Source organism: Ahaetulla prasina, chromosome 2 (genome assembly GCF_028640845.1).
Source record: "Ahaetulla prasina isolate Xishuangbanna chromosome 2, ASM2864084v1, whole genome shotgun sequence".
Classification (NCBI taxonomy): Eukaryota; Metazoa; Chordata; class Lepidosauria; order Squamata; family Colubridae; genus Ahaetulla; species Ahaetulla prasina.
This window is the reverse complement of record NC_080540.1, coordinates 239,045,473-239,057,843: the sequence shown is the minus strand read 5'-3', so window position 1 is coordinate 239,057,843 and position 12,371 is coordinate 239,045,473. Positions and strand designations below refer to the sequence as shown.

Below are 12,371 nucleotides of genomic sequence, written 5' to 3'. Positions count from 1 at the left end.
TTTTAATCATTTTTAAATCTTAAATCCCATAATTAAACCACAGCTTTTAATTTTTAATAGGCAATGGCTATTATCATTATAGCAATGCAACTTCAAGAAATAGGAAAGCTGCATAAAGTTCCTAAGTGGCTGTTCAAAGAATTGTAAGTAGAGCTAATCATAAATCCATTTTTACAACTTCCTTTAAAAGACTGGAAGATTCTTGCCATAATGCTAAGAATTGAGGAATGCCTATAACTCAAGACGATTTATGCCCAGCCATATTCTGAGCTGTTAGGATGTTTAGGATGTCATGATGGGTTTTACCAATCACTTTATCTTAAGGGGTTCAAAAGATAGAACAGCTCAAATTGAGTAAGAAAATTTTATGAAGGTCTAGATAGAGCACAATGTAGAAAGGGGAGTGAATCCCAGAAACCAAAAGGAAGGGTAACTGTGGAAAAGACTATGTAAGAATCAAGTCTTCTACCAATCAATTTTGCTGGTAACTTATCTCTGGGTCTCAAAATTAAAAGCCTGTCAGGCCTGGAAACCATATTAAACTTTAGGTTTCCAGACGCTGCCACATTTTTATCCTGAGGGGAGGAGGGGGGGTTGAGGGGTATGGTAACATTCTTCAAAGGGTCAAGGTCGGATGGCGTTCACGTCTGCAGGAAGAGTGGCAAGAAGTTACTCGAATGAACTGGAAGAACGTGGGACCGTGTGATCATCAGAGGGGTCAGGGGGGTGGGACTATGGGGGTTTGTATAACTGGGGAAACGAATCCGGAACTTCAGTTTTGGGAATTGCACTCATCGTGTGCCAGTCTCCTCATGCTAGTAAAGGACTCTGAGAAAAAGAAAAAATGCCTCTGAGTTTCTTTTACGCAGAAGAAGTATTTCTGGAACCCTGACAAAGCCAAAGTTAGTCATCATAACGATTACATACTGCACAGTAGTATTATAAATGGGAACTTGATTTTCTGAGACTGCTCTCATACTGTGCATTTTCCAAAAGATTCATTGTTCTCTTTTTAAAAGTTTCCCTCATGATTCTGTGAGAAATTACTTTCCTTCTTCCGTATCTTCGTTCCTTTTTTTTTCATAGCTCAAAAAAATCTGTTTTATTCCTCCTTTTTATTGATTTTTTATTGATTTTATTTTTTTATTTTATTTATTTATTTTGTCACAACAGTATATATAAGCATAAGCATGAAAATAACTATATAATATATAAGCATATACATAAGCATAAGTATGTAATAACTATATTAATTGGATATAATGAAAGGAAACAATAGGACAGGAACGGTAGACACACTGGTGCTCTTATGCACGCCCTTACAGACCTCTTAGGAATGGGGTGAGGTCAATAGTAGACAGTTTTTGGTTAAAGCTTTGGGGATTTTGAGAAGAGACCACAGAGTCAGGTAGTGTGGTCCAAGTATTAATAACTCTGTGACAGAAGTCATATTTTCTGCAATCAAGATTGAAGCGGTTAACATTTTCACAGAGCACTAAGCTACTATGTGGCTGGTTTGTCTTGGATTTAGTCGGATGTACAACCATATCCATTATGTCATAGCATTACTTCAAACCATTAAGCCACTAACCATAATGAGTTTTGGTTTTGACTTAATGTGATGTGCAGATTAGACCTTTGGAACAAACACTATTTAACCTCCAAAAATTAAACTTCCACAGTTGCTTAGTGGCTTTACAGGCCATTTATGTATGACATGTAACAGCTGTTCCAGATTGATATGCCCCTTCTATCTAAAATAAATTATATTATTTGAACCTTGCCCACTCTTGGGGCATTGACTTTACATCACTTATAATATTTCCATTTAATGCGAAGGAAGGGGATTTTGAAAAGACTGGCAGAACTTTAAGTCTTTCCACTTCTCTACCAAATACCCTGATTTGATTTGGGAATAATGTAGTTCATTGTAGTAATTTTTATAAACTCCACTATCCGTTTTTCAGAAACTCTTCAAGCAAAATGTTTTTATAGAACTACCCATCTTTATATGGCAAATCACCCACATGAATCTCTATTCATGTTTATATTTATTCATTTATTATTTATATTTACATTTATTCATGTTTATATCTATTTATGTTTATATTTTTATTTTTATTTATATATTTATATTTATATTCATAAGGGGCATGCATAAGAGCAGCAGCGTGCCTACTGTCCCTGTCCTAATGTTCCCTTTAATTGTATTTATTTTATGTATTCAATTCATGCTTATACTTATATATATTATCTAATATGTACTCAACAAATAAATAAATAATATAATCTTGTGCATTATTTTTAAAGAGAAGGAGGAAGACTATTTGAGATAGAATCTAATCTGGTGAATGATTGCATTTTTATCTTATTCTCCACTGCCACCTTGTGGAACACATAAATCAATTAAGTCTGTTTTGTTTCATCCCCAAGATTAAAAAATACCAATAAGAGAGGAGCTCAATTTTTGCTTCCTACTCATACTCATGCTTTTTATGCATTAAAGTTATTCTAACATGTTTTGCTTCTAGTCTGCTCATAAGACATGGATGCTAGTTGGCAATTATCTTTATAAAATAAAATGGACATACACAAATTATTTCCACTGTTATTGTTTTAAAAGTTGAGGATCAAAACTGCAGCAGACTTTAAAACCAATAACCAGAAATTGAGAAACAAGATCCTTAGAGATCCTAGAGATTATTCAAAAAGTCCCCCAAAGTACAAAAAAGGATACACTTTTATTTCAGTTTGTCATCCTTTTTTTTTTAAGAAAGAGATAAAATGTCCCAAATCATTTCAAAATAATTTCATGAAAAAGTGTTGTGGAATTTTTGGAAGGCTTTGGAGCAGCAAATTTGAGAATTACTTGATGTTTTTTATTCCACAGTTTTTCTTTAATCCAAAATTCTTCAACCCCTAAAAATGACTTCCTCAATTTTACTAATAAAAGTTATTCGGAATAACAGAATAACAGAATGGAAGGCACCTTGGAGGTCTTCTAGTCCAATCCCTTACTTAGGAAGAAAAAACCTACAACACTTCAGACAAATGGTTATCCAATCTCTTCTTTAAAATTTCCAGTGTTGGAGCATTCACAACTTCCAAAGGCAAGCTGTTCCACTGATTAATTGTTCTAACTGTCAGGAAATTTCTCCTTAGTTCTAAGTTGCTTCATTCCTTGATTAGTTTCTATCCATTGCTTTTTGTCCTGCCTTCAGGTGCTTTGGAGAATAGTTTGACTCCCTCTTATTTGTGTCAGCTCCTGAGATATTGGAAAACTACTACCATGTCACCTCTAGTCCTTCTTTTCATTAAACTAGACATACCCAGTTCCTGCAACCATTCTTCATATGTTTTAGCCTCCAGTCCCCTAATCATCTTTGTTGCTCTTCTCTGCACTCATTCTAGAGTCTCAACATCTTTTTTACATCATGGCGACCAAAACTGGATGCAATATTCCAAGTGTGGCCTTACCAAGGCATTATAAAGGCTTTCAAGTTATACCTAATATGTGTTTGTTTGTGTGTATGTGTGTGCACGCATGCATTCAGAAAGAGAGATGTTTTATCACCTATATTTTGGGTCTTTAAATCGTGATGACATCTAATTCCTACTTGCTCTATATTAATGTCCTTGATTGATAGAGCCCTTTGTTCCTATATCCACCCGATGCAAATATCTTCAAGAATTGGCAGTTCTTGAAAGTGCATGTTACAGAGAGAAGTCCTTCTCTCATTGACTTCTCAACTATATGTCCTACTTTAACTAGTATAACTATTTATTTATTTATTTATTTATTTATTTATTTATTTATTTATTTATTTATTTATTTATTTATTTATTATATTTGTATACCGCCCTTCTCCCGAAGGACTCAGGGCAGTTCCCAGCCAGAAAAAAAGACAAAATACATACAATACAAATTAAAAACTATTTAAAAAACTGATTCGATAATGGCCTAAAAATTTCAAATACAATTTGAAACCCCGTTTAAAAACCCTAATTTAAAAACCCTAGATTAAAACTATGTTCAAGCTAGTCCTGCACGTCGAAACAACAGTGTCTTCAGCTCGCGGAGGAAGGTCCGGAGGTTGGGGAGTTGACAAAGCCCCGGGGGCAGCTCGTTCCAGACGGCGGGAGCCCCCACAGAGAAGGCCCTCCCCCTGGAGGTCGCCAGCCGACATTGTTTGGCTGACGGTATCCGGAGGAGGCCCTCTCTGTGAGAGCGCACTGGTCAGTGTGAGGTTACTGGTGGCAGTAGGCGGTCCCGTAAATACCCCGGTCCTCAGCCATGGAGTGTTTTGAAGGTGATAACAAGCACCTTGAATTGGACCCGGAAGATCACTGGGAGCCAGTGCAGAATGCGCAGGAGAGGTGTCACACGGGAGCCACGAGGTGCTCCCTCTATCACCTGTGCAGCCGCATTCTGGACCAGTTGAAGCCTCCGGATCCTCTTCAAGGGGAGACCTGTGTAGAGAGCGTTGCAGTAGTCCAGGCGGGATGTAACAAGGGCATGGGTGACTGTGCATAAGGTAGCCCGATCCAGAAAGGGGCGCAACTGGCGTATCAGGCGAACCTGATAAAAAGCCCCCCTGGCGACAGCCGTCATATGTTCTTCTAAAGACAGCCGTGCATCCAAGAGGACGCCCTGATTGTGAGCCCTTTCCATGGGGGCCAATGACTCGCCCCCAACGTTCAGCAATGGAATTAGCTGACTGTACCGGGCCGCCAGCATCCACAGCCACTCGGTCTTGGTGGGATTGAGTCTGAGTCTGTTTCTCCCCATCCAGACCCGTACGGCCTCCAGGCACTAGGACATCACTTCAACAGCCTCGTTGGGGTGGTTAGAGGTGGAGATATACAGCTGAGTATCATCAGCATATAGATGACAACTCACCCCAAAACTACGGATGATCTCACCCAGCGGCTTCATGTAGATGTTGAACAGAAGAGGCGAGAGAACCGACCCTTGTGGCACCCCACATAAGAGGCGCCTCGGGGCGGATCTCTGCCCTCCTGTCAACACCGTCTGCGACCGGTCAGAGAGGTAGGAGGAAAACCACCGATGAACGGTGCCTCCCACTCCAAGTCCCCCGAGCCGGCGCAGCAGGATACCATGGTCGATGGTATCGAAAGCTGCTGAGAGATCTAATAGGACCAGGACAGAGGAACAACCTCTGTCCCGAGTCCTCCAGAGATCATCAACCAACGCGACCATTTGCCCACTTGCACAAATCACAGGAAGAAGATGCATAGCAACCTGTCGTGTCCCACTCCTCCGCTGACGGCCGGGTCAGGGAAATCCAAATCAGGCTTGCCTCTGCAGCTCTGCCCAAAGTCCTAGCAAAGTCCTCAGAGCAAGCAGGAGACCAGAAAGTGACTTCAGCAAGATAAGTTCGACTTTGCCTGACTCAGAGACTGCCAGAAAGCAGATCCTTTATATAGGCCATGGGGTGTGGCTCCATGACTCAACACTCATTAAGGCCTGCCTCTCCCTTCCTTCTGTTGCCTCCGCCTATCCAGTCTTCTGATGCGAGGGTCACTCCAATCAGCAGCTGTTGGAAATAAACTTTCCTCAGGCTCACATGCTGTGGAGGAGGGGGAGGGGTCTAGCTGCTCCGTTTGCCTGGGCATGGAGCCAGGGCTGGGGCCGGGGGATGCTCCCTCCTCTGCAGCCTGCTTGGGCATGGAGCCAGGGCTGGGACCAGGAGGTACCCCCTCCTCTTCAGCTTGTCTGGGCATGGAGCCAGGACTGGGGCCGGGAGGCATACATTCCTCCGTGTTCGGGAGCAGATAAGAAGGCCCCGGCTGCTGTGAGAGCGGACAAGACACAACACTATCCCTCACCGCAGGGCCCTTCCCCCGGGGATGACGATCGGGATGCGGTCGGGCCGGGTTCTGCTCGTGGAAGGCCCGCACCAGGTCCGGGGCGTGGACGTCGGAGGCGTTGACCCAGGTGAACTCGGTCCCGTACCCTTGCCACGCAACCAGGTATTGGAAGTGCCCCTTCAGCCAGCGGGAGTCGCGTATGCTGTGCACTTCGTACTCCTCCACCCCGTCCTTGTCGACAGCGACGGGCGCCGACGGGCGACGGAGGGGAGACGGCGGGGCCTCAGGGACCAGCAAGGACCGGTGGAAGACGGGATGGATCCGCATGGAACGCGGCAGGGTCAGCCGGTAGGCCACCGGATTGATGACCGCCTCGACGGGGAACGGACCAATGAACCGGTGGTCCAGTTTCTTCGCCCGCCGGTCGGACGGGAGATGCTTTGTGGAGAGCCACACGCGGTCTCCGACCACCAGCGGGGGTGTTGCCCATCGGGAACGATCGGCGACCCGTTTGTAGTCCTCCTTCGCCCGATTCAGCTGCCGACGCACCATCTGCTGGACCGCGTGCAACTCGGAGAGAAAGGACTGTGTCTCGGGAACCAGGGAATCCGGGGGCGCCAGAGGGAAGAGCCGCGGATGGTACCCCAAGTTGGCCTGGAACGGGGTGGTCTGGGTGGAGGTGTGTTGGGAGTTGTTGAATGCGAACTCCGCCAGGGACAGGTAATTGGCCCAGTTGTCCTGCTGTTGGTTCACATCATGCCGCACCCGGGGCCACCAGAAGGTCCGCGTCACCAGGTTGAGAGTCTTGAAAAACCCGAAATGGCCCGCGGCAGGGTTGTCGTGACACTGGGCCAGGACAAGGGACCGGAGCGGTCCCGTGGGCACATACAATCGCCCCCGGAACTTGAGTACGTCATCTTCCGATGTCCACGGAACGTGGGGCCCACCTCCGCTCGCCGCTGCTGAGACCAGGCGTCTTGGCGCTGCGCCTCTCGCACCCGGGCCCGTAAGTCCACCGGTTCCCGGGCGGCGGCCAAGGCTTCCGCCGGCAGTACGGTCCGTGGAGGAAGAGGGTCTTGGGCGCTCAGGTACTCCGGCTTACGGGACAGGGCGTCCGCCCTCCGGTTGTGGCCACTGGGGATATAGGTGACGCGGAAGTTGAACCGGGCAAAGAACAGCGACCACCGGATCTGCCGCTGGTTCAACTTCCGAGCCGTGGTGAGATGTTCGAGGTTCCGATGGTCCGTTCGGACCTCCACCTGATGCCGGGCCCTCTCCAGGTGGTGCCGCCATGCTTCAAACGCGGCCTTGATAGTCAGCAACTCCTTTTCCCAGATGGTATAGTTGCGCTCGGAAGGGTTGAGCTTCCGCGAGTAGTACGCGCAGGGAAAAAGGGTGCCGCCATCCGCCGGGGCCTGTAGCAGCACCGCTCCGAGGGCGACGTTGGAGGCGTCCGTCTCCACCACGAAAGGCCGGTGCGGGTCGGGATGTCGCAGGATGGGCTCCGTGACAAAAGCCTTCTTGAGAGCCGTGAAGGCTTCCTCCTGCGGGGGACCCCACCGGAACGGGACCTTCTTCTGGAGGAGCTGGGTGAGCGGAGCCGTCAGTGTGGCGAAACCCGGGATGAAGGTCTGATAGTAATTGGCGAAGCCCAGCAGCCACTGGACATCCTTCACCCGATGCGGGGCTTTCCAGCTGCTCAGGGCCTCCACCTTGCGCGGGTCCATGGCGATCCCCTCGGGTGAGAGGATGTGCCCAAGGAACTCGATGGACGACTGGAGGAAAAAGCACTTCTCCAGCTTGGCGTAGAGCTGGTGCTCCCGTAGGCGCTGCAGGACCAGGCGGAGGTGCTGGAGGTGACTTTCCCTGGACCGGGAGTAGACCAGGATGTCGTCTAGGTAGATCACCACGAACCGATCCAACATGTCCCAGAACACATTGTTCATAAAATGTTGGAAGACGGCGGGGGCGTTGGTCAGCCCGAACGGCATGACTGTGTACTCGTAGTGTCCGTACTGGGTGCCGAACGCCGTCTTCCACTCGTCCCCTTCACGCATCCGCACCAGGTTGTAGGCCCCCCGGAGGTCGAGCTTGGTAAAGATGGAGGCCTCCCGCAGCCGGTCCATCAGCTCCGGGATGAGCGGCAGGGGGTAGCGATTCCGCACCGTGATGGCGTTCAGCCGGCGGTAGTCGCAACACAGGCGCAAATCCCCCGTCTTCTTTTTCACGAAGAGGACAGGGGCCGACAGAGGGGACTTGGAAGGCCGGATGAACTCTCGGGCCAGATTTTTGTCCAGAAAGTCCCTGAGGGCAGCCAACTCGGGCTCGGACATGGAATACAGGCGTCCCGTTGGCAGCGGGGCGCCGGGTTGCAGGTCCACGGGGCAGTCGTAGGGCCGGTGCTGGGGTAAGCGGTCCGCCTCCTTTTCGCTGAAGACGTCAGCGAAGTCCTGCAGCTCAGGGGGCACGGCGACGGCCAGGGTGAAGACGTCCTGGCTGGCGCAGGTGTGGCGGATGTGGTCGACACACTGCAGGCTGGGAAACAAGATGGCGTTCCGCGACCAGGCCACCTGAGGGTCGTGAGTCCGCAGCCAGGCCAGTCCAAGGATCACTGGGAAGTGGAGGTCCGCCGTCATGTAGAAGCGAATCGCCTCCTCGTGGTCCCCGATGGCGAGGCGCAAGGGCTATGTGGCGAAGTTAATGGGTCCGGCCACCAGCTCCCTCCCGTCGATGGTCTCGACGCTCATCGGAGGGTCTACCGGAACCAAGGGGACACCAAAATGGTCCACGAAGGCCCGGTCCATAAAGTTCATGGTGGCCCCTGAATTCACCAGCGCATGCGCTGGGATCCCTTCCGGCCGGTCACCCACCCACACCCGGGTGTCCAAAATCAGGTGCTGAGGGGGCCCGGGGTCCACGTCGGCCATGTCTGGCGGGGGCTTGGTCCGTGCCCGACCTAGGGTTTCCCCTGGGCCGGGCCTGCCCCGTTTCCTGACTGGCCAGGCCGGGATTCGGGGACGGGCGTACGTGCTCCGCCGTGCTTCCTGGGGCATGCGGCGGCGAAATGGCCGGGCTCCCCACAGTACAAGCACAGCCCCCCTTGGCGCCTCCGGCTCCGCTCCTGGGCTGTCAGGCGAGGCCTGGCCGCTCCTAACTCCATGCGCTCCTCGGCGGCGGCCACGAAGCGCAGGGCGGCACGGGACGGGGGCAGCACGGGTCGAGGGAGGGCGACGGTCTTTGATGGTTGCTGGCGGCGACAGGACGGGCGTTGCTGGAGACCGGTGTCGAGGCGCAGGCAGAGGGGCACCAGGTCAACGAGGGTCCGCGGCGCCTCCACCCGAGCCAGCTCGTCCTGGAGCTCTTCCGAAAGGCCCCTCTTGAACGTGTCCGCTAGTGCCGTGTCATTCCAGTCCGAATCATGGCACAGCAACCGGAATTCCGCGATGTACTCCCGGAGGGGGCAGGGCCCTTGTTGGATCTCTCCTAGGCGCCAGGCAGTCGTCTGGGCCCGCACGGGGTCTTCATACATTAGGCGCAGTTGCCCCCAGAATCCCTGGTAGTCCGCCAGCAAGGGGCTGTCCCTGAGCACCAAAGACGTGGCCCACTGCGCAGCCTGGCCAGACAACAGGTTCATCACGAAGGCCACCCTGGCCCGGTCATCTGGAAAGTCCCCCGGCCGCATTGCCATGTAGGTCTGGCACTGGGCCATGAAGGCCGGGAACATCTCCATCCGTCCTGAGAACTTCTCCGGCACTGGTACCGGGCTGTGGCGCTGAGGAAGAGGAGGAGGAGGAGGTTGGACTGCTGGGGCATTCCCAGCAGCAAGTTGAGCAGTCAGCTGGGCGACTTGCTGTTGCAGTTGCTGGTTATCTGCTTGTAGCTGCTGCACAATCAGCGCCAGCTGTTGCTGATCCATCTTGTAGATGTGTGAGGAGTCAGGCAAGATGTCGTGTCCCACTCCTCCGCTGATGGCCGGGTCAGGGAAATCCGAATCAGGCTTGCCTCTGCAGCTCTGCCCAAAGTCCTAGCAAAGTCCTCAGAGCAGGCAGGAGACCAGAAAGTGACTTCAGCAAGATAAGTTCGACTTTGCCTGACTCAGAGACTGCCAGAAAGCAGATCCTTTATATAGGCCATGGGGTGTGGCTCCATGACTCAGCACTCATTAAGGCCTGCCTCTCCCTTCCTTCTGTTGCCTCCGCCTATCCAGTCTTCTGATGCGAGGGTCACTCCAATCAGCAGCTGTTGGAAATAAACTTTCCTCAGGCTCACATGCTGTGGAGGAGGGGGAGGGGTCTAGCTGCTCCGTTTGCCTGGGCATGGAGCCAGGGCTGGGGCCGGGGGATGCTCCCTCCTCTGCAGCCTGCTTGGGCATGGAGCCGGGCTGGGACCGGGAGGTATCTGTTCCAATGCTAAAATACAGTTTCCCTTTTAAGCAAGTGACATGCCAGGACAGGGCTACTGAATCTGTATCAATTGTGTTTCAGAATCAGGTGACCTTCAGGAGATGAGCTGATCGCAGCCGTTGTCACTGTCTTCAAGAGCCATTCTGCTTCACAATGCAAGAACATCTTTTTCTTTCAAACTGGCTTCTCCCCTTGCCAGTCTCTAAGCCAATCCTTGGCTCAGAGATATAGATCAACACAACCAGCAGCTGACCAGCAGTGGCTGCACAAGTCCCAAAAACCAATACAAGCTTTGATTGATCTAGCTATTAGTCTAGAGATTCATTAAACTCACTTCCTCTCTCTACTTAATGGATGACCACAATTGAGCCCTTTTTTTTTTTTTTTTTTTGCTAAGCAAGGCAGTTGTTAAGTGAGTTGTACCTTATTTTATGACCTTTTTAGCCATGGTTGTTAAGCAAATCACTACAGTTGTTGGGGACTTCCCTCATTGACTTTGCTTGTCAAAAGCACCCTGAGGAAGGTTGCAAATGACAATCCAGGACTCTGGGATGCTGCGACCATTGTAAACACATGTTGTCTGCCAAGCACCCAACATTTCATCATGTGACTGGGGGATATGGCAAGAGTCGCAAGTGTGAGAACTAGTCCTAAATCACTTTTTCAGTACCATTGTAACTTTGAACTGTCATTAGACAAATGGTTGTAAGTCAACGATTACCTGTAGAGAATATTTTAAGGGGAAGGTGAGTTCCACTTCTCCCTCTTATACCCCAATGAGTTTGGGAGGGGCTAACTTGACTCTCTTCTTAAGCTAAGAATTCTAAGAGATTAAAGATTGATAATGAGGAGGAGGGGGGGGGAGGGAGTTGGAGACGGAGATGGGGAGTGTGTGTGTGTGTGTGTGTGTGTGTCAGAGAGAGAGAGAAGAATCTCAATACTAAAAAACCAATTTGATGTAGTGGTTAAGGTATTGGCCTATAAACCAGGGGACTCTGAGTTCTAGGTCTGCCTTAGGCATGAAAGTCATCTGGGTGACTTTGGGACAGTCATTCTTTCTCAACTCAACCTACCTCACAGAGTTGTTGTAGGGCAAATGGGAGGTAAGTTTGCCACCTTGAGTTATATATTTAAAAAGTTGGGATAATAAATAAATGCTATATTCTTCCCCAGGACTTAAGGTTCTCTCTTGATTGGTTTCATAATGGTTTCTGAATATTGAGAAGGGACAGGAAGAGAGGGAAGGAGACGAAGAAAGAGACGGAAGAGTGTGTGTGTGTGTGTGTGTGTGTGTGTGTGTGTGTGTGTGTGTGTGTGTGTGTGTGTGTGTTCAAGGGTTCAAGGCAACCTCTCTGGTTCTCTGTTGGTGGATATTTTCCTGTCAGCAGGTGAGAATTGGTGGGAAGGAAGAAAAGAAAGCTGGGATAATCTCACAATTACTTTTCTTAATGTGCCCTGTCCGCAGTAAATAAGAGCAGCATTTTCTAGCACCATGCCTGGACAGGAGAGGGGTCAACTCATCAATTGTTACACCAGGATAGTTTTCTGCCAGCTTAGTCACAGATACTTGGCACTTTAATTTAGCCATAAAGAAGAGTCCCATATCTGTTTCAGAAGAAGTCTGAAGGATCTATCATTTCAGTAAATGGATCTGGCAGGTGGCCCTGATGGATCAATTATAAAAGAGTACAGAGCTATAATGCAGAAACATCAACCTTCTTGCCTTTGTGTGAATTACAATGCTCCCGCTCAGTTTTTTTTCCCCAGACTGATACCTATCGGGCCGGAAATTCTAGGAGTTGAAGCCTACACATGTGTAGGATGCCAGGATTGTGAAGGTTGTCATTTCACATGATCATATGTGAAAATAGGTGTTTATCAAATGTATCCCGAAATTGCTTTTTTTTAAAAAAAAAGAAAAAAGAAAAAAGAAAATCCTTATTGATTGTGGTAAAATGAACAGTCTGTTATTAACAGCAGCTGCTTGCAATTACTGCAGGTTCAAGTCCCACCAGGCCCAAGGTTGACTCGGCCTTCCATCCTTTATAAGGTAGGTAAAATGAGGACCCAGATTGTTGGGGGCAATAAGTTGACTTTGTATATAATATACAAATGGATGAAGACTATTGCTTGACA

The 12,371-nt window shown here is 49.2% G+C and overlaps 1 protein-coding gene across 1 annotated transcript in view; it reads right to left on the bottom strand.

Moving 5' to 3' along the window:
• Positions 1-12,371, bottom strand: part of LRRC2 (leucine rich repeat containing 2) — a 108,838-nt gene that overhangs the window by 62,516 nt on the left and 33,951 nt on the right. The gene's annotated exons all lie outside the window — the stretch shown is intronic.